Source organism: Siniperca chuatsi, linkage group LG10 (genome assembly GCF_020085105.1).
Source record: "Siniperca chuatsi isolate FFG_IHB_CAS linkage group LG10, ASM2008510v1, whole genome shotgun sequence".
In the NCBI taxonomy this organism is placed as follows: Eukaryota; Metazoa; Chordata; class Actinopteri; order Centrarchiformes; family Sinipercidae; genus Siniperca; species Siniperca chuatsi.
Window position 1 is genome coordinate 16,923,489 of NC_058051.1, and position 23,664 is coordinate 16,947,152.

Sequence of the window (23,664 nt, forward strand, 5' to 3'; positions counted from 1 at the left end):
ATCTTGAAAACCCAATGCTTTGCACTCAGGTTGTCACATGCTGACCATGTCTCTAAACCCTCCATAACACACAGTGCATGCTCTTTAGCTTCCTGAGACGGTCCCATTGCCTTGTGAAGTAATCTTAGCGCACATTTTTAGTGCTTTTCCCATAATGAAGGAAAGACATTAGATAAAAGAAATATACTACTTAATAAGGCTGCAGCATGATATCTGAAATAGAAAAGTTAAGACACTTAATGCCGACATGTCCTCAGCTTTGCATTAATTAAGCCTGCTGCAATTAAGGTTTTGCTATTATTACAACAGAACAGCAAAGTATATGGCTGACTGGCTGAGTAGGTAGATGACAATACCCCAGGGTGAGGAAACTATCACTGTAAAGTCGTTGAGTGGGAGTGTATTACAGTAATTTGTTAAATTCTTTGTCTTGGACCAAAATGCCTAATTGTGACTTTTTAAATGAAAGACATATTTAAATATTGGCTTTGTAATTAAATGTGAACTCGATCTGAATAAATTTTAAATCATTAAAATGATGATTGAGGAGAAAATCTCCATTGCGGTGCACTCAGTACGAGGCAGTTGGCTGCCTGCGACCGCAAGAAAGCAAAAACCCAGATCATAGAAGTGGAAATTAAAGCTAGTATTTAAGATTTAAGGTTATCAGGCCTCAGCAACAGCAGCTTAAATAATGCTCATCCTATATTATTATAGTTATTGATGTTCTTCCCATTGCCTGCTTATTTATCACTGCTCATTGACGAGTCAATCCAGTCACACAGTGCTTTACTCCTCCGCAATTAGTAAGTCCAGTTTGGCTAATTTAGTCTGTTGAAGACACTATAAGGACGCTTCATGTAATTTTATGCCAACGGACAGTCGATGTTGAGACCCTATAAATTGTGTTTAAGTGGATTAATAGTGTGCTCAGGCTGTGTGAGCAAAGTGGTGCTGGAAGTAGTAGCTCTCTATGCAGTTGGATAATTAAATAGGTTGTACTGCAATGGCTTGCATATTCACTGTTTACATTTGTGTTTTAGGATAGGATGTTTAAGAAATATAAAATATTCAAGTTTTTAATTTGATTTTGCTGCAACTGTAGCTTCCACAAGAAGCTTCTGCTTTGTTTTTTTTATCATGATTTCAAAATTTCAATGAACCAATATGAAAAGCTAGACCTGCATGAATATAAAATACCTCTTTAAAAATGAATCATATACTCTTGACTCCTACTGGCTTTGTACCTGTTTTGCTAATTGTTTTGTGCTACTATTATTTCTGAAAACAGTATGGCAGACCTCAAATAGCCTTGACTTTGAAGCCTCACTGTTGTGTGAAGTTAGAAGATGGCTGTTGAGTCGGAATGTGAGGCTTCACCCTATAGAGACTAGACTGAAAGTGGATTGTCCATGAAACTGCTTGATCTTGACCTGGCTGCCTGCTGTTATGGCTCCTCTGTCTGTCATAACCCCCCACCTCCAAAACATGCACACACATGCACATACTTATGAATTGATACCTTTTTCTTTGGGAAGTGTGAACAGGACAAATATCAATACTTGTATCAATACTTGTAAGCATTAGGTAGACACCCTCCCGCACACACACACTATCAACTGTTTTGGCACAAAAGCCTCGGCATGCTGTTTATTTATCGGTTGCAGAACTATTCCACACAAATTTAATTCCTGTCGTCTGCTGATTTCTAGCAGCCTGGCTTGGAATTCCTCTCAATATAAGAAAATGGTATAGCCCCTGAGTGCTACTGCAGTTTTATTACCTGAGGTGGTCTGTCTGAATATAGCTTACCACATGTCTCATTCAAAGGGAATGGCAGGTACGTGTCACTAGTCATAAATTGTAACTTGCCTTCAGCAGTAATCAGTTGCCAAGGAAACCTCAAATGGGATTATGACCTTCTGTTGTGTATAGGCAAGTAAACTGTTAGAGTTGTCAACATCCAAGAGACAAACATTAAAGATTTATGTCAGTAAACAATTTATTTTCTCATCATACTAAATGAATGTGTGATGTGTCTTGTGTGTGAATAGAGTTTTAGAAATACAAGTCTATGCAATTTCTTTCAATCAAGGATGTAGTATTATTTGAAACAATATAAGCATTTTTGAGTTAAATTACACCCATCACTGTGGGGTGAGTGATGTAATCAGTGTGGGCTGCGTGACCATATCGTCAAGGAAAGGCATTAGAAGGGTAGAAAACAAAGAAAGAGAGAGGCAGAGTGTTGGGAGGGCGGAGATGGAGAAATGGGGGACGGTGGTATTTAGTATGCACGGCCAAGCTGCCCCATCTGCTTAGCGCAGCAGTCCCTGTCGTATAACTGTCTACAGGCCGAGGGCCACATAAAGAATGTCTCATATTTGATGTAATTCCGCAAAATTAATGACAGCTTTACTCGGTATGGGCCGTGAGGGAATGATTAGTGTTTGATCGTCCATCTGATCAGTTCCCTTGGCTGGCTGCAGAAGAGATGCTCCACTATATGCTGGCATGCTGCCTATAGCAAGCACACACAGATACACCTATACCAAAATCACTGCTGGGCCCCCATGCTCTAGTTTAGGTTTGAGTTCTGGTTCCTGTTTCCCTCAACACAGACAACCAATATCTTGTTAAACTCTCTGTGCTGTGATACTTCAAAATGAACATCTACTGATGGGCCGGATGCAGGTCCCACTGGTGGTGTGATTGTGCACAGGCTGTGCAGTATTTCAAAGGAAAGTGGGCCAACCAGCATCCAATTTAGAGAACTCCAAGGTCACACAATGACCTTTTACAAGATATGCTTTACTGCAGTTGTGATTGGAATTGGGTATTAGTTTTTAAAAGAGATGGGGAATGGATTGGGAATTTGAGAGAAGAAATTGATCCACTGGATGGATTGCAGGAGTTGGACAAGTGGAATTCCTCTCCTCCTTTTTAATTCAGTCCCACCTCAGCTGGCCCAACCCCCATCTCTTTCCTCCTCTTGGGCTGCTGCGTTTACAAGCGAAGGGGTCATTCTGTTTTACAAGTGAGCCTGGTGCGTCTCGGTGTGCTAGCAACATTAAAATTGAACCCGTCTTATCTGTGCAAAGCGTGAGGCTTTACATCAGAGACTGTCATGCTGCTGCCACGAGGCTCCTGTGTGCTTTTATATAATGTGGTGCAGTCAAAAACCCAGTGGACAATTAAAGTGAGCTGATAGATAAACAAGTGATTGAAAACAGGGATGTTAGTTTGTGGAATGTGAGGTAGAATTGGGGGAGGGCGACTTCATTGCTGAACGGTTTACTATTGTTAACAAGGCCAAGTCTACCACATGACATGCATTTCTCAGCCAAATCAAGTGTCATCATCACTTCTAAACAGACTGATCTGGGGAGACATGTTGTTTTCAAAGTCGTACCTATTCTATGCTGAGTTGCATATGGCAAAGCTAATTTCCCATCTGACCATTAGCACTCTGGTCCAGTACCAAGCACGGGGAGCCTATTTCAGCAAAGGCATGGGGAGGGTTGTGTTTCTGCCAACACAGATTGTTGGACAGATTGGCAATCCTTCACTGTGTATGGATGCAGTGTTTTTCCCTGAAATTGTCGGCCATTATAACAAATTACTTTCAAAAACACCATTAAAGTAAACAAAAAGCCTCTTGCATCTGTTTTGATGCTAGGCCTGTTCCAGTTCAATTGCAACTCAGTTCATTATCCCCTCTCAGTTTTCTTATTTCCTCAGTATTTTTCCATTTTTGTACTCCCTTCCATAACACTGTTTTTCCAAATTACTTGAATGTGTTTCCTCCCGCCTGGGTCCCCCCTTCTCAATCGGCATCCTCTGATCTCCTTTCATTCTGCTCTCTTTCTTGGCCCACTCCTCCTCCCCCACTGCTTTCTCTTTCTCCTCCTCATTTTATATTTTTGGCTGAGCTGAGGACCTTTCTTAGCGCAGTGACCTTTCTGGTTTTAAATTAAGCCCCACTGCGGCATGTCTATCTTCATAGACCGCCGGTTACGAGCCTTCAGAGAACCGCAAAAAAATAACGATTCTGATGAAATGGCCCCTTTTAAAAAGCTCTTCCAAATTCCTTTTACATTTTTCTTCCCCTCTTCCCCCCTTTCTGGTCGCATTAATATTCACACTAATGAGGAACATCCTACAGAGCAAACCATGGAAAATGTGAGATGAGACACATGCCTCCCCACATGCACATCATACACACACTGTTGCTCATTGCTAATGGGTTCTAATCAAATGCCATCTTTGTTTGAAGTGATTTATGAAAACTGGGCAGCCTATGCTTGCAATGCGATTGCTTAATCAGAAAGAGACCATTTTTCAATTGATAACCAAGTTTGTGGTCTTTTAGAAGAGACCATGTTTTACATTATGCGATTAATAGGCTTCATTTAATTGTATTTAGATGATGAAGAGTTTTTTTTACTGCACTGAGGTCATGGCGTTACCTGGTAGTTCTGTATTTGTTTCAATACTTGACATATGTCTAGAATTTCACAGTATGATGTCAACAGGCCGGTCCTGTGTTTGGAAACAAGGTGATGATAAACCTCAGTGCAGTTTAGTTATACAGGACCTCCCAGGTGCTGAGTAAGGTTGTAATGGCCTTGTTCACTATCAACATCCTCTGGTCTCCTGTGCATAATCCTGCCTTGCTTTTGGAAAATGGAAATGAGGAGTATGACTCAGTCAACCAAAGCGTGATACAGAAATGCCCTAAATTTAATTGAAACAACATGAGCTGTGTCTGCTTTCCAAAGCCACAATCAAACCATACCTGTTAATTGCACCCCTATAAAACTCAAGACAGAGAAAGCAACAATTACAGGGAATAATCAGAGCAATTAAGCTCTCCAGTCAGGGCTGAGCTGAAGGCTGTTTTGGGCCTCATGGGAAAAGGCTTCCAATGAGTGTTGTGAAAGTACAGTGTCTTGGACACACACTCTGAATTTAGGTGAGGAACTACAAAGTTTTACACTACTTCACTATAATGTATTCATGAATTTGGGTGTTATGCAGACATGTATGCATGTATATAACCTTTATTTAATCAGGTAATCTCAATGAGATTAAGATTTATTTTGCAAGAAAGACCTGAGTAGACAGGAGAAATAATAATGGAGAAGACACATGACAACAGCATCAGAATCAATCACAGACATCTTTAAAAATGTCCAAAATTAAAAGTTTAAAATCCCACAGTGGGATGAGACATTAAAGTTTTAAAATCCTTTGTAGACTTAATTTATTCCATTGATAAGGAGCATATTATTTAAAGGCAATCTTTCCAATTTCAATATGTATCTGTGGGATATCTTGAGTTAGCTAGTCCTGAGATCTGGTCACGTCACTTTAAATTTGAGAAGAGATGTGATTTGTGGCTCTATTATAAAACCTTTATAAACAAAGATGATGATGTATGATTCTCTTCTTGTTGCTAGTGAGGGCCAGTCGGCTTTTTCATATAGTACACAGTGATTAGTATATTCATCTCCTGTAATGAAGCATAAAGCACAATGGTACTTGCAACAATAACATTTTTTTTTATTCTGGAAGAGGTTAGCACCAAATTAGGTTTATTGCACTGGGAGGATGGCTGTATTTAAGCACATTAAAGCTGCACATTTTCCAGTTACATATTTTGTGTCATAAAATTTCCACTGACACCCTCAGATGCTGACACAGTACCAAGAAAAAGGGTGTGGAAAATTCATAACAACCTGCGACTTGATGTGGAAATATGCAGACATCAAATGTGCTGGGTTTTCTCTACTCAACAGATTGGACTTCTCCACTAAAGGCAAGCACACTGTAGCCTTGAATATTAATCCTACCCCTATATGGGCTGCATCTAACAACATGCAGAGATTATTTCTGGGGCCTCTCCTCTAAGGTGCTCCTTGTGGCCTTGGTAACCCTAATGAATTATGGGCCAGCCCAGTTAAAACATGTGTGGTATTACCCCATTCCAGGGTGTGTCCTCCTGGGTGTCTATGAATCACTGATCTCATCAGACTGGTTCTCTCTCTTCCCTCTCTCTCTCCCTCTCTGTGCACCCCTCCCCCATTCCCTGTCACACTCCAGTCCCCCAGGGCGTCTGTCTGGGATCTGCCAGGCTCATCAGTGGAGGAGAGGAGAAGGCTAACTGGGAGCCCTTACTGGCAGTAAATCTGACCAGGGAGGGAGGGGAACCTGCAGTGGTCACACTTCCACTGCAGCCCAGTGAGTCCAGCAGCCCCCCAGTCCACTGAAAACCTCTTACTTGCATCAACATGTGCAGACACACACACACACACACACACGCAAATACTCAACAAGGCAGTTTGTACTCAGGTGTTCAGGTGTTCACTGCCATCAAAGCTCCCCTAACTTCACTGCAATTAGCTGAACTTGTCTTAACCTGAGATTGATAATGAGCTCTCATGCTACATCTTTACCATTTTTCACATAATCAACCAGCCGGCATATGCATGCTAACAGGGTACTAGCCTTTCTATAAAGAAAAGAAGACAAACATGTTTTTAGAGTCTCCTGTAGACTATAGTGAGGGTGTTTTATTGTTGATCCCTTACAATATTATGTGTCTGTTTTGCTTCATGATAAAAAACAATAATTAAATGATGGCTTGATAGGCATATATCTGGGAGGCAAGAGTCTCTGAATGAATACACATCTTGTATGCATAGAAAAGACCTTTTGTGTTTAGTTGTTTACTACTTCCTAGAAAGAGTGATGATGGCACATGTTTGCTGCTAAGGAGGTGGTGAGAGTTGGGTGCTATGCTATGTAAGAAGTGAGAAGTATTATTTAATCCATGGTGCTATGCAGAGGTAATTTCTGTCTCAGAGTTGCTATAAAGCCTTGGAAGCCTAGCACTGATCTGGACTGCAATGCAGTGAGGTGGGGCCTTCTCTCTCATACATACATTTAACTGGGTGTGATACCATTCCATACACATAGACACACACCCTCCCTCTCCTTATCTGAGAAATAAGCATTTTTACAGAGTTTGAGCTGTAAAAGGAGAGGAGCAGATAGCCCATAAATCTAGCCATAAAAACGTTAAGTTGTCAGAGGTGCCATCAGCTATCAATCGTGTTCGGCAAGCTGATGAAGGGGAAATAGGTGATAAAAAACAGCATTTTAGGGAAATTATGTCCAGTCTTCCATTTGCGAAGTGCTGCAGTCGCATCACGGCAGAATCTTAATCACTGACTGGTGTGGCCAGGGACTGTTCCTTGGTGTGACAGTGAGGAGGAGCACACCCTGGTGGGAGGGTTGGATATTGAGGTGGAAAGGAGAGCTGTAGGGGAATAGGGGGGGAGCAGCGTTGTAGAAAATTATACAACTAGCATAAATCACTTCTACACTACCGTTTTTCTCTCTCCCTCATTTTCTCGCTTCCCCCATCTCCCTCACGCGCTCTCTCCCTCTTTCTCTGTTCCTTTCTCTCCTTCATGGCCGTGCATCTCCCTCTCCTCATTTGCACTCCCACTGCTCCTCACCCTGATGGGCCCCCTGGCTTTCTGCCCTTTATTCTTCTTTCAGTCCCTGACCATGTGCTTTATTTGAAACACTGCTGATCACCCTCACTACCCCACTCTCCATCCATCTCAACTTCATTTCCACTGTGGTTTGTTTACATGCTTTCTTTATTGATCTGCTTTTTGTTGCCTACCAGGGATTTATCCCCTGTCCATGGGACTATATTAGTGAACCTTGGGATTGACTTGTCTCTCTGAGATGGTTCAGATATAGTCTGTACTTGAAATAAAAGAAAATACCATCTGTGCTGCAGCTTATTTCACACTTTATCAGACAGCCCTGTGACAGGATTCCTGGTTGCTTCTTTATTGTGGAATTTTCCTCCCCAAATAGAAAAACTACAAGTGATGCTTTTATATCCAAAGGCATTTTAATACAAGGCGGGTCTTCATTGAAATGGCAGTGAGACTAAAGTAAATTATGCTTTACCCTATAGCTGTTTTTTTTGTATTAACTTATGTATAATACAATGTGTGTCTTATTTGAATCAGCGTAAGGAGGTGTGGGCTTGTAGGACAGAGAAGATATAAAGGCATCATGTGATAGTACCCTTGCCTCTTGATAAATGCCTTCATTGTCTGATCTGTGACTCCCCCTTTAATCTAAGGTCATTTGTTAATTAATTTGAATAGCCTTACAGGCTCTGGTTCTGCTCCAGTGATCTTGGTTGAGTGATGTCATCCTGCACAGAGCAGACTTTAAGCACTGCGAAATGGATGCAGTGATGCATGTTCATCTGCAGTGGCCCCTCTAGTATATTCTGCCCTCTGTTCATTTATCAGAAGAAGGTGTTACTGAGCACAAAGCAGTCCTTAAGGAGTGAAAAGTGGCAACGCCATATTTCTCACTTTAAAATGGTGACAAGGATAGAGTGGACTATTGATTGACTATATAGAGCTAATAGTTCTAGTTCTAATGAGTTTATGAAGTTATAATGTATTCCTGTACCACTGCCACAATGCTGGCTTCATTCACCAAATTTGCCGGTCACCTACCAATTGGTTCTCTGTGGTCCTGGTGGTTCATGTTCAGATATTAAAGATGCTTTCTGGCAGTGATCAGTTAGCTAAGTCTTGTGTCAGGGGCTGTGCTGCCACCCTTAGTTAGACTGGGGTACTGTAATGCAGTATCCATTCCCACAGCGTCAGTTTTGGTGAGCTACTCTGCAGTTTAGTCACACAGCATGTGTTTGTGACAGAGGGTAGTTTAACAACATATCTAACCTTACTGCATTACAGCTAGTGTACCAGTGAACAGGCAGGCTTTATGTAAAATGGACTGTCACAAAGATATACTGTCCAACTGTGTTTTAAGCTTTTCCACCCTCTGAGTGCGGTTAATGTTTAAAAACAGCTAGGCATTCACTTTATGAGCAGTGTTGTCCTCCCATGCATTTCCGGTTTTGTTTGTACTTTGGTGCATTATATTTGTTGATAATTTGTTTAGCATCTTTTTACACATGAAATGTTACCTATTGGTATCTATTGCTGTTGACACTTTAGGGCTAAAGTTGTGAGCATGTTCTCTCCCCCCCCCCATGTACTGTTGATACACATTGACTCAGATTGAAACAATTCTCTATGTAATCTTTGTAACTGCTCACCAGCCAAAAACTGGTGAGCAGTTATGTTGCTGAAAATCTGAATGAAAAGGAAAGGCTCTGATCTCACCTGGATGGTGGTGTATCACTTTAATGTTTTATTGCACAATGCCAGAAGGAAATTCAGCATTAATTGTCTCCGTTTCATTTGTCTAGGTTGCAGCTAGTTTTAATGTGTAGTTTTTGAAAGATAGGTTGCCAAGACCTGACCTTCACTTACGAGGATAATATCATTATGTATCCTTATTTGTATTCAGAAGCTTTTGACTAATGTGTTTAAAGATCACCTCTGATAAACCTCTGGGACTTTCAGATGGTGTGCTTCCTTGTATCCTTCTTGGATCCTCAGACAATTGCAGTGCCTCAAACAATGCAGATGGCAAAAAATGAGAGGGTGAAGGTATTCTGTTGTAGGGAGTGGTTTTCCTTTCTGATGAAATGTTAATGCAGTGACAGCTGCGTCTGCCAGGGGGCAGTCGAGCACACGAATCAAGGCAGCAGAGAGCCACAGACAGTACTGCCTCTGCAGATCTCCATTTCTCCCTTTGTGACAATATTGCTGTTTCTGTCCTTCTATCAGAAGACTTTTAAAGCAAGTTGCAAATTAAGCATATCTGTGTAATGTTAGATGAATTAATGTTAAGATTAGTACTACTAAATGTATTTGAATCATTTTGAGTCATGGATATGGTTCTATGAAGCTCTGCTGTAATTATAAGCACTCATTCGTTTATATCCCCTCTTAATGTTCTCTTCATTAGCATTAAATCATGTCACTCATTTTCCATTTGGAGGTCAGAGGAGGCAAAATGAGGGATGGAGTGAAGACGGTCTTATCTATATATTTATAGGACAATGTTTGGAAAAAAGCAATGTTAAGACTATAACACATTAATGTTAAAGCATTCAAAAAGTTTAAACAGCATACATAAAAAGAACATTTATTCACTCTCCAAAGTAAGCTTGCCAGTTACAGTTCAATGAATTCAAAATGTGGAGTTGTAATTTTGAACCCATAAAACTGTTGAAAGAATTTCATTCATTTCACTACTACTCATTTCACTACTCGGCCCGTTTATGAGCAATAAGAAATAGATACATTAATGTTATTGCACATTTGAATAATGGTGCTGCACTAAACTTCTTACTGAACATTCAGCAAATGGTTTTGTTTTTTTCCTTTTTATTCTAAACCAAAGAAAGTAAAATTAAGTAATGATTCCAGACCACTAATGATAAAGTTTTGGAAGTGGCTTCCATTTTTTTATTATTTATATTCATTGTATTGCTTCTTTATGTGTTTATAATTGAACATAATAAAATTAAGTATTGCTGTTTGTTTTCATTCACAAGTAATTTGTTTCCTCCCTCTCAGCACTTTGACTGTTGGTGAGATTAAAGGTTTGCTGCTTTTGCTCAGCGGGTGTTTGCAGAAAAGTATGTTGATTGCAGAAGTATGGTTGCATAGCACACTGTGTAGGTCTATTTGTTATTGTGCTATAAAGGTGATTACATCCTAGGTTTAAACTTGTTTTTTAAGCCCAATGTCACTTCTGTTTCTTGAGCCCGCCATGGAAGAAAAGTCATAAACCTTTTTTTTCTTTCGAGCAACTGTGTTAAAAAGAACACCTGTAACTCGACACACAGACCTCTCTACTCAAATGTCAGGGGCAACTTTATGACTAATAGGAATGGGGACACACGGCTAAATAGATAGTTTGTGTACAAGCCTATCTTCCAATTAAGCATTCTCTTGGTTTCAAACAAAACATGCATTTGGACAACATCTGAATGGAGGCCATTTTGGTTTTGCCTTATGTTTGCACAGTCCTGGGATTGTGCAGCCGCTAGTGGGGGATGGGTGGGTTGCTGCCGCTACCCTGAAGACTTCTGTTAATGTTTTAGTCATTCTGGAGCCGCTGGGCTGGGAGACAGATTCAGTCAAAAAGCATTTGAGCACCCTCGGGTCCTCAGAGTGATTTACTGCGTATTTGGACATCTGCAAAGAGCTTTTGCACCTTGAAATTCTCTCTCTCTCCCACTCTGTCTATCCCTCTTTGCAGTAGTAAACCCTTGGGAATGTTCTGTCATACTGAGTCACCTTGAAGGTATCCAAGGTAGAGTCACTTCCTGTCACCTTCTCCCTCAATGATCCACCCCTCCCTCTCTTCCACCCGTCCATCTTACCTCATCTTTCTATCACCTTCAAACCTTCTGCTCGGGCCTCAACCACACCCCTCTCATTTTGGCCGTCAGATTTAATGTGCACTGCTCCTGCTCCTGTGTCTCTTAGCCCACCTCTTGCTCACCAGCTGGACACATCAATCCATGTGACAGGTGCTTGTCAGTCTGCTCCTTACTGGGCAGCAGCCCAAAAAGGAAACACAAAGTCTTAGACAGCACCGCTCTACCAGGGGAATGTGTCAATATATAAACACATCATAGGATATCTATCCTCACTAAAAAGACAAGTGTAGGTAACTGAAAAGCAGTTATGAGTAAGTTACGTTACCTATACAAGTTGTATTTACTGCTTTGTTGCCTATGGCAGCCACCCTGAGTCGAGTGAGGAGGAGAGCAGTCGGTGGTCATCAATAACAGGTCTGTGTGGTGTGGGTGGTGCAGGCTGTGTGGCATGTGTTTTAGAAGTGATGGCCAGAGGCCCTCTGTCTCTGCAGCTCTGAAAATATGGTGTCATTAGCATCTGTGTCTCCATAACTGGGACTGTTGCTGAAGAGGCCCAAACATATCTGGTATGCAGTGTTTAGGAGGCATGCAGACAGGATAATTGCTGGGCAGAATCTGTCCGCAGCTCCAGACTTTCAAGTGCTCATTGCCTTTGAGCGTTTTACACCCCAAGTGTCTGAATAGCCCTGGGGAAACAAGGTCTGCATTGATTTATTGCTCACCCTTAAGTCTTTTGTTTCTTAAGACCAAGGAAAACTCAATCAGCCACCAAAGAAGAAGTCTCAAAATTGTTTGACTGGTTAGTTGTTGCACATAGGAATCAGAATACCATGCAAGTAAACATGTAATAGATCTAGTGTGCTAAAGCCTTTTATCCCTTACTTGTGCATTTCCTGAAATGTTTGGCTGCATTTCATAAACCACAGCAGTCTCCCTGCCAGTACCAGTGATTACACACAAGAACAAAGTGTTCTCATTGAGGTGGAGTAAGATTTGGAATGTTGTCAGGGTAAATCTCAAACAGTATCTGCATATAAAATAATTAATGTCGGTTAGCTTTGGTTTGCTGCAACATCTTTCGGGCATGCTAAGCTGTTTAATAACAGTGTAACATAAATGTAGGGCTACAAAATGATTCTTTCTGTTTCTTTACTTAGTATTTTCTTTTTTATATGAATGCACAAGAGAGACATTGCAAGTGCCGTAAGTAAAATTACACCAAAAGATTAAATGTCATGTCTCCCTCTTTATCTCTCCTCGCCTCCTTCACTTTCTTGTTAAAACTCACAAAAAAGAGTTCATAATTAGTTGCATATGGTGCTCAACTGGCATACCCTTTATTTGTGTGTTGGCCAAGACATATTTACAGTCAAATGTTATGTCTTGCTATAAACATATTTATTGTTATATTATACACTTGCGGGGATGGCACAGTGATTGACACCACAATGAGCAAAAGAGTAGAGAGGCTGTGTATGACTTTTCATTCCATTAGGAGCAGTTTTATACTTACCCAACAAACAGCGAACATAAAGTAAACTACATCCTTGTTACAATTATGGTATTGTTTGTGTTGTCAAAAATAAAGTTTTATTCAACATGTAGCATTTATTTCTTCAATGGGATGAAATACAGAAGCTGGACACAATGAAAATAAATGTACAACTCAAATAGGTTGTAAAAAAGAAGCTGCCTTTGTGTAATATAGTATAGTAATATAGTAATATTATAGTTTGTCAACTGTGTCAGAGAGATGTTTATCTTATCGTAAATTTCTTATTTTGTCCCCTCACCCCCAAATTTAGGAGCAGGTGTGTGTTTGAGGAGAGAAAAATATAAGGGACTAATATTTTGTTTTTTAATTATTAGGTACATCTTACAATATAATGCAAGCTAATGCAACAAATCTAATAACTGATTCAAATCAACAATTCTCTGACATAGTATGAGCTTTTATTGTATCCACCAAGTTTGAATCTGTCAGTCAAAAGTAACATTAACTGTGCTCTTTAACCATGTCAGGTGACAAAGCGACTTGTCTTGTCTGAGTAAAGTACACCATATGCGTTTGCACAGTTTGTCTGTTATACTAATACTAATCCGCACACTCTTTTGATGAGTACAAGGATATTGCACACTTTAGCTACATTTTTATAGTAAAACAATGTTAAAACAAATCTGTTAAAACAATGTATTGTTGTTGCTCAGCCAGCTCAGTCCAAACTGGGGAACTTTTGGCTTGTCTCAGGATTTAGCTCAAAGTAGAGCTGGAATATCTGTCCATTTCAACAAACCCCTGCTTAGCCCTCTAAGGTATGGCTTGAAGTATGCTCAACCTCAGCCAGCAGCCATTACTTGCCAGCACTATAAATGCCCAGATGTCAGTACCTAAGCAAAGCTTGACACGAGGAAAAATGATTAAGACAAGCAGAATCTCCAATACACACACAAAACACCAACAGCTACTGGAGATAAATATTTGCTTGAGGTTATCGTATCCATTAAATCTAGCAGAGCTGACAGAACAACTAATACATTTTCAAACAGCAGCTTTAAATTATGTATATGTTCATGGGATTCACAATGTTCTACTATTCCCACATAGGTTAATGACTCATTTTAAATTTACTCAAGAGTTTTGGTGGAAACTTGTATGCATCGTGACAGTTTGCAATATATATATATACATTGACATGTAACCTATTCAATCTCTAGCCAGAAATAAATAGTGATAAAGGCTGTCTGGCTATTTCATTAGAGGCTACCTAATGGCTTCCATGTTGCTCTGAAATGGTTAGTAGCGGTGGTGGAGACATAGAGTTGGAAGGCGGTAGTGAAAAAGAGTGACATCAGCATATGTAACTGGAAACATATGAAGTCTAATTACGTAGTATCCGCCGTAATGGAACATGAAATTGAACTCCTTCACAGGTGTCAAAAAAAGACAGGAAACATTTCTGAATAATTAATATGGAAAAATCATTGAAGAGGGCAGGAAAGGTCTTGGTGGAGCCATGTTGTGCACAGGCATATTTTCTCCATTTGGTCAGAAGTGGTCTAGAAAAGATCCTTTTCTGTTTTGCTGTTTAAACTCCACCCACATGACCAAATAAGTCCACAAAGCCACACTAGACTCCACCGTTCTTTGCTACAAAGCAAAGGGTTTGTGGCCTGATTAAAAATAATACTTTTTTTCTTCTTTGCAAGGACTTTGACAATGGTATATGCATATACTTGTGTAATTATTCAGAGGGACACATCAAGGCTCCAGACATGGGTGTGTGCTCCTGCAGACATGGAAAACCCAGTGAAGTCGAGGGAAAACTGCTTAGATGAAGGGAATTAAAGACCTTGTCAAATGACCGTTAGTGGTTAACTCTCTTGAGGTACAGCAGTGGCAGTCAAGAGTGATGCACCACAGAAAGTGATTCTGATTCACAGCTTTTGCAGTTGTAGACGCCTTTAAGGACCCGTGCCAAATCCAATCATAAATAAACAGACAACCTCCCACCGAAAGTTAAAACAAGCGACTGGAGTAAATTTTATTCCTAAATTTATAGCCTTTTATACTAGTTCTTTATACAAAAACTGACAGAAAGTGACTGTTAAACAAGATTAAAAAAACTGTTTATTGATTGTAAAAGGTCTAGTAAAGAAGACCTTTATTTTTGAGTTACGATGTGATGAAAAAATTGTGAAAAGCTATGGCTCATGAAATATCTATAAATACTCATAATATGGCCAAAAAACTGGAGCCTAAGCTTTGTATAATAGTTTTTGTTACACCTAATTTGAAATGGGAACACACATTAAAACACATATTCCATGTCATACTCCATGTATGTGTCAGTCAAACATTATGCTACCAAGAGATTTTTCCAGGTACAGGTCCATCTCTCCAGATTTGCCCTGCAGTAAATAAGAAGCTATCTTGCTCCTCAGTAGACATTTAACTACACAGAACTTGCATGAAAAGCATCCAGTAGGTAATGCACTGTATGCTCAATAGTGTGAGATATTTAGCAATGCTGTGTTTGAGTTGCACATAGGCCTCGGTGACCAGAGGACATGTATTGCTCAATTTTATCTGAATAAACAAAACATATTCTAAAATAGCAGATTTTTTTCCCAAAGCTCAACCTTTTTAAAGGTCCAGTGTGTAGGATTTAGTGGCATCTAGCGGTGAAATTGCAGTTTGCAATCATTTGAATACCACTCGCCTCACCCTCCTGTTCCAAGCGTGTAGGAGAAACTACGGTGGCCGCGAAACTCACGAAAAACGCAAAAGGTCCAATCTATAGCCAGTGATTGGTTTGTCCGTCCTGGACTACTGTAGAAACATGGCGGTGCAACATGGCGACCTCCATGGAAGGGGACCCTCTCCCTCTGTAGATAAAAACAGCTTATTAAAAGAAAATGAAAACACAACAATTCTTATTTCAGGTGATTATACACAAATATAAACATACTTATGAATATTAGATTCCATTTCTGCCAATAGCTCTTCCTGAATGTTACATACTGGAACTTGAACTGTCATCAACTAAAAAATTCTGCTGAAATTGGTTTAGAATGTATTTTATCCAGTGTCTGTACAGTATGTGCATTTAGTTGTTAGCAATTCCAAGTGATTTTCTATTTGCCAGACGGTGAAACACCTTTTAAAGTGGAGAAGAAATTTGGGACTTTTTGGATGAAGTGCATTAAAAGTAAATTATTACTGTCTTGCAAATGTTCAGAATTGTCCACCACCCAGACTGCATCATTTCTCAACTTCTCAAAATTGAGAGAAAGTTGGCATTTTCATAAATTAAGTATTGAAATGGCAAAGCCAGCCAATGTACATTCAGCACATTAGGCTTAAAATGTGATGTTTGACCGATCCATCTGTATCTATTTCTCTCCATCTTTATCTCTGTATGTCTGTTTATCTGTACTGTAAACCAATCAAACCATCAAAATCAATCTTGTTGATTTATGCTTTTCACTGCAGCATGGGTTGAGTCTTATGTGCATTTATTGCCGTGTGTGTGTGTGTGTGTGTGTGTGTGTGTGCGTGTGTGTGTGCACTGGTTGGTGTGTGGTTCCTACAGCCTGGCTTTGTTGGGAAAACCTGTCACATCTTGATTGGTTTCTATATAATTTAGTCTATCTTGGATGGATAGATGCATTTGATAGACTGGCACTACTTTTCTTTGGCCCATATGGTGATTTGATGGTCTGTTGGTGCATTAGTGAGGATCTCCTAGAAAGACTGGCTCTAAAGGACAGCTGTCGGTTGCTATCCACCCTGCAATAGTCTACACCTCAGTAAGACTGTCCTTCACAATAAGAATAAAAGGCTTCATATTCAACAGTTGTAGCTGTCATGTGGCTGACACCTCCATAGAATTTTAGATAGGGCTGCATGATATTGCAAGAGTTGTGATATTTTTTCCTGTGATATATATTGTGAAATGAAAAAATACAGGAGTTTTCACCAGATGACTTGAATAGCTCTATTTGGAAAGAATTCATCATTCTAGAATTTTTTGTAGCGGGTTTGACACTTTTTAAAATGAAGAGGGGTGCCAGTCAGAGTCACGTCTGACAAATAATAATTATAAAATAGCTCTCAAACAATATAAAACAATAAAACAAGTAGCAATGAAATATACGTCACCAAAAACCAGCACTGCAAAAACAAATAGACCACAGCTCAATTCAGTTTTCAATAGGTGTATTAACAATAGCAATATTGTTGTGTGCGTTTAGAAAAACTCGTCCCACAGTCCCAGAGTTCAATCCACTTGGTAAAGAGTCCATTTTGTTTTCCTCACAACCTCAAAACAGTTCAGTACCAATCTAGTTCACAACCACAAAAAGAAAGAAATCAATTCAGGAAATCAAAGTGGAAACAGCAGCTTCTGTATTTGCAGTTCAGAACCAGTGATTATTTACAATATATACACCGAGTACTCACGGTACCGTCGATCAGTCAGTCAGTAGGCTAGTCAGTCAGGTTTGCAGCGTTAGCCTTAGCTCCGCCAAGACTGGCAACTCCTGGAAAAAGTCCCACTGGGAAATACACACATTCACCGGATTATTCCTCCTCCTGACACAGACTCCACAGACAATTCTTATGTTTTACCATAAGTTGGTTACAGTGATGTAGACTTTACAATGTGATCTGATGCCGACGGTAAAGCTGGTGTAGCTCTCCTCCACTAACCAAAAAACACTGGTGGCTTTGAGACACGTTAATAGTTCCCTGTGCACCTTTTCCTTTAATATCAAGCAGCAAAAAAGTTGTAGCATGAGTTTTTTGAGTTAATTTGCCTACTTCCTGCGATGTGACTATTACGCATGCGCACATCGTGATGTCGGCGCTGAAACGATATATTGTGCAGCCCTAATATTAGATTCAGTTGTGTCAAAAGTGAAAATAAAAAAATAGTCAAAGCAAGTCTTTTACTGAATTTTGCAAAAGAAAATGTGAATTAATGTGTGTTTCCATCCACTACCGCTATGCGAATATTAGAAGTTGAATGCAGCAAGTTGGTGGCTCTAATTCTCCAGTCATGTGCCATTAATTCATTGCAGAAGAAGTGGGCTTAACGAGATGACGTGATTAAAAGAGCGCCAGTCAAACCTCTAACGGTGGAAAACAATGTAGGAAACGTGATAGAAATTTGTTTGTTTCATGTAATAATTTGAATAAGGTTACAATGTCCTCATCTCTCCACACAGATTTGATGTTTTTGTCTGCTGCAATTTTTCATCTCTCCAGTGGAGTGGAAACGAAGTCACATGCTTCATGGATGTCATGATTAATTCTCTAAGTCTGTTTCCATGACACTTTGTCGCATTTTGCTTTTATTGATACACCAACTTTTCCACCTCAGCCAAGCGCAAATTTGAAAATGTGCATAAAAACAGGTGGATGAAAACCTTATTTCTGTCGGAAGCTTATCATCTTATCTAACTGGCTATCACCTTTTATAACTAAATGTAGATATAATTATTCTATCTATATTTTTAATAATAACACTTATCCTAATACTTCTGGCTTCATTAACCCATGTGTCATGTTTTTTTATTGAAGTATTGTAAAAACATTATGTGAACCCCAGGAAGAGTAGCTACAGTTACAGTTACAGTAGCTAATGGGGATCTAAATAAACAAAAACAAAAAAAGCCCATGAGACAGCCTTGAATTTATTTAACATGGCTACATGTCAGCATGCTAATATGCATTTTCTAATATGCATGTTATAATATCACAGCCCAGAGCTATACATTGAAAGTATCACTGTCTGATATCCTATTTCTGATCATGATTGTACATTTTTAATTTGTCACTGACCACAACTAGAAACATCACAGACACCACAATACAGAAGCAGATCTATACTCATTACAGCATGAAATTCTTTGCATATTTAAAGGAATAGTTTGACATTTTGTTAAATACACTTATCTGCTTTCTTGCCAAGAGTTAGATGAGAAGATCAATACCACTTCCATGTTTGTATTTGTATGTTGTAAATATATAGCTAGAGCCAGCAGCCACTTAACTTAGCATATAGACTGGAAAGGCAACCAGCGGAGACATCTTTATGCTAAGCTAAGCTAACTGACTACTGGGTCCAGCTACATATTAACCATACAGACATGAGAGTGGCATTGACTTGTCATCTAACTCTCAGCAAGTAAGCAAATAAGAAAAAAAAAACCCAAACTGTTGAACTATTCCTCTAAATCCACTCTGTGAGGCTTGCTCAGTACATTGAATGGTAGATAAACACTCAAACTCAAACTGACACTTGAACAGGGTGTCAGTTTGAACAAGAAAGGTTGGGTGACAGAACATCACCATACTGGGCTTGGTTCCATTAATTGATATATAAAAACCCCACTTCTGACAAAGCTGTCTGCACAGAAAATGAGCCCATTTCTCCAAGATAATCAGAGTAGAGTATCCAGAGTATTGTTCTCTGTCGATTGGATGTTAAATGTTGACACAACCTCTGACCCTCACTACCAAGCTTCCTCTTCAAGGTGTGAGGAATTTGTAAAATAGATTTTATAACTTAATTTTTAACACTAAATTTACAACAGCTGGTATTGTCGCAACAAATGTTGTTATCACAATCCAATAGATTGCTGTTAAATTTTTAATACACATTCAAGGTCCCCAGAGGATGAAACCTGGTGACTTTTCATCTAACTAATGAGGTTCACATTTGTGGTTTTGAGTAAAATGTCTAAAGAACTTTTGGATGGGTTGCCATCCCATACTATTCCTTAACTTTTCTTCTAGCACCATCATTGGGTCAAATCAATTCTTTGGTTTATGACTAAATACCTGCAAAGCTAATGACATTCCCATCGGCCTCAGCTATACTTTCTTTAGTGCTAATTAGCAAATGTTAGCATGCTGACACACTAAACTAAGATTGTGAACATGGTAAACATTATACTCCCTAACATCAGCATGCTAGCATTATCATTGCAAGCATGTTAGCATACTGACATTATCATATAGCTTAGAGCACCACTGTGTCTAAGTGCAGCCTCAGAGCTGCTACCATGGCTGTAGACCCTTAGACTTGTTTCAATATGACTCTAACATTGTCTCGGATAATGTCTCAAAAAGTACATACCTTGAGAATGGGATTTTTTCCTGACTCTTTAAAATCGCCATTCTTAGGCCTCTCCTAAAACCTAACCTAGACAGTGAGTTCCTCAGTAATTATAGGCCCATGTCAAAACGTTTTTTTTTTTTTTATAAGTGAGATATGAGATACAATGAATAATTTTCTAAAGCTCCACAAATGGAAGACACGAAACATATATCTGCTTCATGCTATACCCTTCATTGCAAGGGTACGGCCATTCCTAAGCTACCAAGATGCCCAAAATCAGAATCATGAATCTGAGGTTTTCATCAAAAGCACAGTATAGGTGTTAAGTCAGTGCATCTTTTCTCTGGTCTTTTAACAGATCTATTAAGAGGCTACAACTTGTTCAAATTTCTGCTGCCAGACTCCTGACTAAAACTAAAAATAGAGTGTTTATTCACTATCATTTCAGCTGAATGACATATACTATATATTTAAAACTTGATTTTGAAGTCATTTTGCATGTATATAAAGCTCTTGATGCCATAGCCTGTACTCTGTATTGCAGATTCCATGGTGTTTATGTGCCTCCATGTTCACTCAGATCCTCCACTGTGGGTTTGTTAGATGGTCAGAAACATGGTCAGAAGAACATTTGAGATGCAGCTTTTTCAGCTCCCAAACTAGAACTGGAACTATTTTGATCTTACAGTTAAAAGAGCTTTTATAGTACTGAAATAAAAAACTAATGCAGCTGAATGTCTAATCAGTCATGGAGATGTGTTCCAGTGACATATAAGAAATAATGGCCTAACAAAAAATAATTTGTCCAAATGATTTGATTATTTAATTTGGTACACTTGCATTTCACCTACAATTTTCAGAAAAATTCAACAGATGTGATAACACACGAGTAGGTAATATTTCAAAAGCAACAGATGGAGCAGAAATGAACAAAGCTGATAGAAAGCAGCTCACAGGGACCATTGGACATGGCCCCAGTGATCTTTATTGTATTTTACTTGACTGCAAGTGACTCAGTCAAAGATCCAACATTTAACATCTTTATAAAAGAGTGGACAGCCCACCAATCCCACACCCCTTTATGTTATTTAATTAGTTTTTCAGTCAGTGGGCAGTGGTGACACAAAGGAAATATACTGTAGGAGAGTGACACAGTGTAGCTAAAATTTTATACCTTCTACATTGCATGGCTAGTTTCACCTGTTTTTAGATATATTAATGTTTTGGGTGGTCTGAAAATGTTCAAAAAATGGTTTGTCTGCCATACATACATTCTCCAAAACTGAGTCAGCCAACCCTGCCACTGTAAGCTCAGGGAGACAAAGAAAGGAAGGAAGGTGTACTGAACACTGAGTCAGAGGAGCAGGAAGCACACAAATCCTTTACACAACTGCAGGTAGCCCTACCAACACAGAATAGTAAAGCACTTCTACTCTAATAACTCCTTTGCCCCATAAACTGGTCATATGTTGCGTCATTCATTAACAAGACTAAGAGTCTACAGCCACGCTAGCAGATCTGTGACGCTGTACTTAGGCACAGCAGTGCTTTGAGCTAAATGCTCACAACAGCCTGCTAACTTGCTCACAATGAAAATGTGTGTATATGTATGTATGTATGTATGTATGCATGTATGTATGTACACCAATCAGCCATAACATTATGACCACCTGCCTAATATTGTGTAGGTCCCCCTTTTGCTGCCAAAACAGCCCTGACCTGTCGAGGCATGGACTCCACTAGACCTCTGAAGAAGTGCTGTGGTATCTGGCACCAAGATGTTAGCAGCAGATCCTTTAAGTCCTGTAAGTTGCAAGGTGGGGCCTCCATGGATCGGACTTATTTGTCCAGCACATCCCACAGATGCTTTATTGGATTGAGATCTGGGGAATTTGGAGGCCAAGTCAACACCTTGAACTCGTTGTTGTGTTCCTCAAACCATTCCTGAACCATTTTTGCTCTGTGGCAGGGCACATTATCCTGCTGAAAGAGGCCAATGCCATCAGGGAATACCGTTTTCATGAAAGGGTGTACATGGTCTGCAACAATGCTTAGGTAGGTGGTACGTGTCAAAGTATCATCCACATGAATGGCAGGACCCAAGGTTTCCCAGCAGACATTACCCAAAGCATCACACTGCCTCTGCCGGCTTTCCTTCTTCCCATAGTGCATTTTGGTGTCATGCGTTTCATCAGACCAGGCCAACTCCTTCCATTGCTCCGTGGCCCAGTTCTAATGCTCACATGCCAATTGTAAGCGCTGAGTGTATATACACACACACAGAGTACAGTATGTAGTACATACTACCATTACTGGTAGTATGTACTATATACTGTGATTGCATGTCCCGGTCACCTCTCAACTGTCCACTATCGAACAGAGGCAGAAATGCCCAAAAAATACCTTTAAAAAAGCTTCCATTACATGACATGTTTGCTAAATTCTTATCCATGCAGTTGACTATTGTTATACTATATACTGCTGTAGTTAATTTTTAAGTGAAAGTTCACTAGAATCATAACTAGATATACTTTAATTAATGTGATTGTTTTGTCATCATTTCATATCCAAACTGCTGGAAGTAAAAGAAGAAACAATGTTGCTTTCCATAACTGTGACATTTCATTAACGCAGAGTAGTAGGCAAAGGAAATGCAAGAATATTGTAGATGATGCTCGCAGTGTACTTATGAATTTAATGTGTATATTTTGTAGCTTTATCTTTTTTTTCTGGTTAACTGTTTGTGTACACAGATGCTTGTGCATTTATGGTAAAAGTACTTTTAAGTATTACTGTTCAATAATACCAAACCAAGTAGACCTATCACATTATGTCAAATGCCCAGCATTTTTTTTTCCAGACTTCATATACATTACTTAGTGATTGATGTCTGCAAAAGCAACAGACCATGGCTCACTCTCTGATTGCCTGTTTACAGGGCTCTGACACTTTTATAGCCTTCCTAATACCATTACAAAGTATTACTTCAACAGTGGGGCTCTCGCCTTTCCTGTAGATATAGATACAAAAGGCTGTTTGCTGTGATCACTTGAGGCAGCACAGTTGTGAAAATTAGTTTTTGTTGAGGCTGCATGAGGGCATTTTAACGTCACATTGTCAGTGGTGGTCTGGCAGATTTCATTTAACTGCCAAAAACACATGCATGAAGACAGAAGATTAGTATCTCAAGGAAGAGATGTAAAAATATGTACAACAATATCTAAAAACTCTTACTGTCCTTACTGTATTTGGGTTATGAAAATGCTCATCTTATAACAAAAAAAGACCCCTGCAATTAATTTCATGTAAATCAAAAATGGTAAAAAGCTCACAATACTGGAATGGTGATAGGATGGACGATTTGCTCTATGCATGTAAAACTCAGGCTGATATCATCTTTGTGGTAGGGTAGTGTAATCGAACGTCAATGATGTGTCGCAGATAGGGCTGCAACTAATGTCTTATTGATTACTCCGATTAATTCTATTCATTTTTAAAGATTTTTTTCCTATAAAATGTTAGAACATTGAAAGTGCCTGAGAGCTCCAGGTGACGTATTCAAATGTTTTGTCTGGCCAGTCTCAAAATCCAAAGTATTCAGTTTACTATATTCAACAAAGAAAAGCAACAAATCCTTACATTTGAGAAATTGGAACCAGAAAATGTTTAGCATTTTACCTTGAA

The 23,664-nt window shown here is 39.4% G+C and overlaps 1 long non-coding RNA gene across 1 annotated transcript in view; it reads left to right on the forward strand.

The window, feature by feature from the left end:
- Positions 1-23,664, forward strand: part of LOC122882993 — a 34,613-nt gene that overhangs the window by 4,870 nt on the left and 6,079 nt on the right. The gene's annotated exons all lie outside the window — the stretch shown is intronic.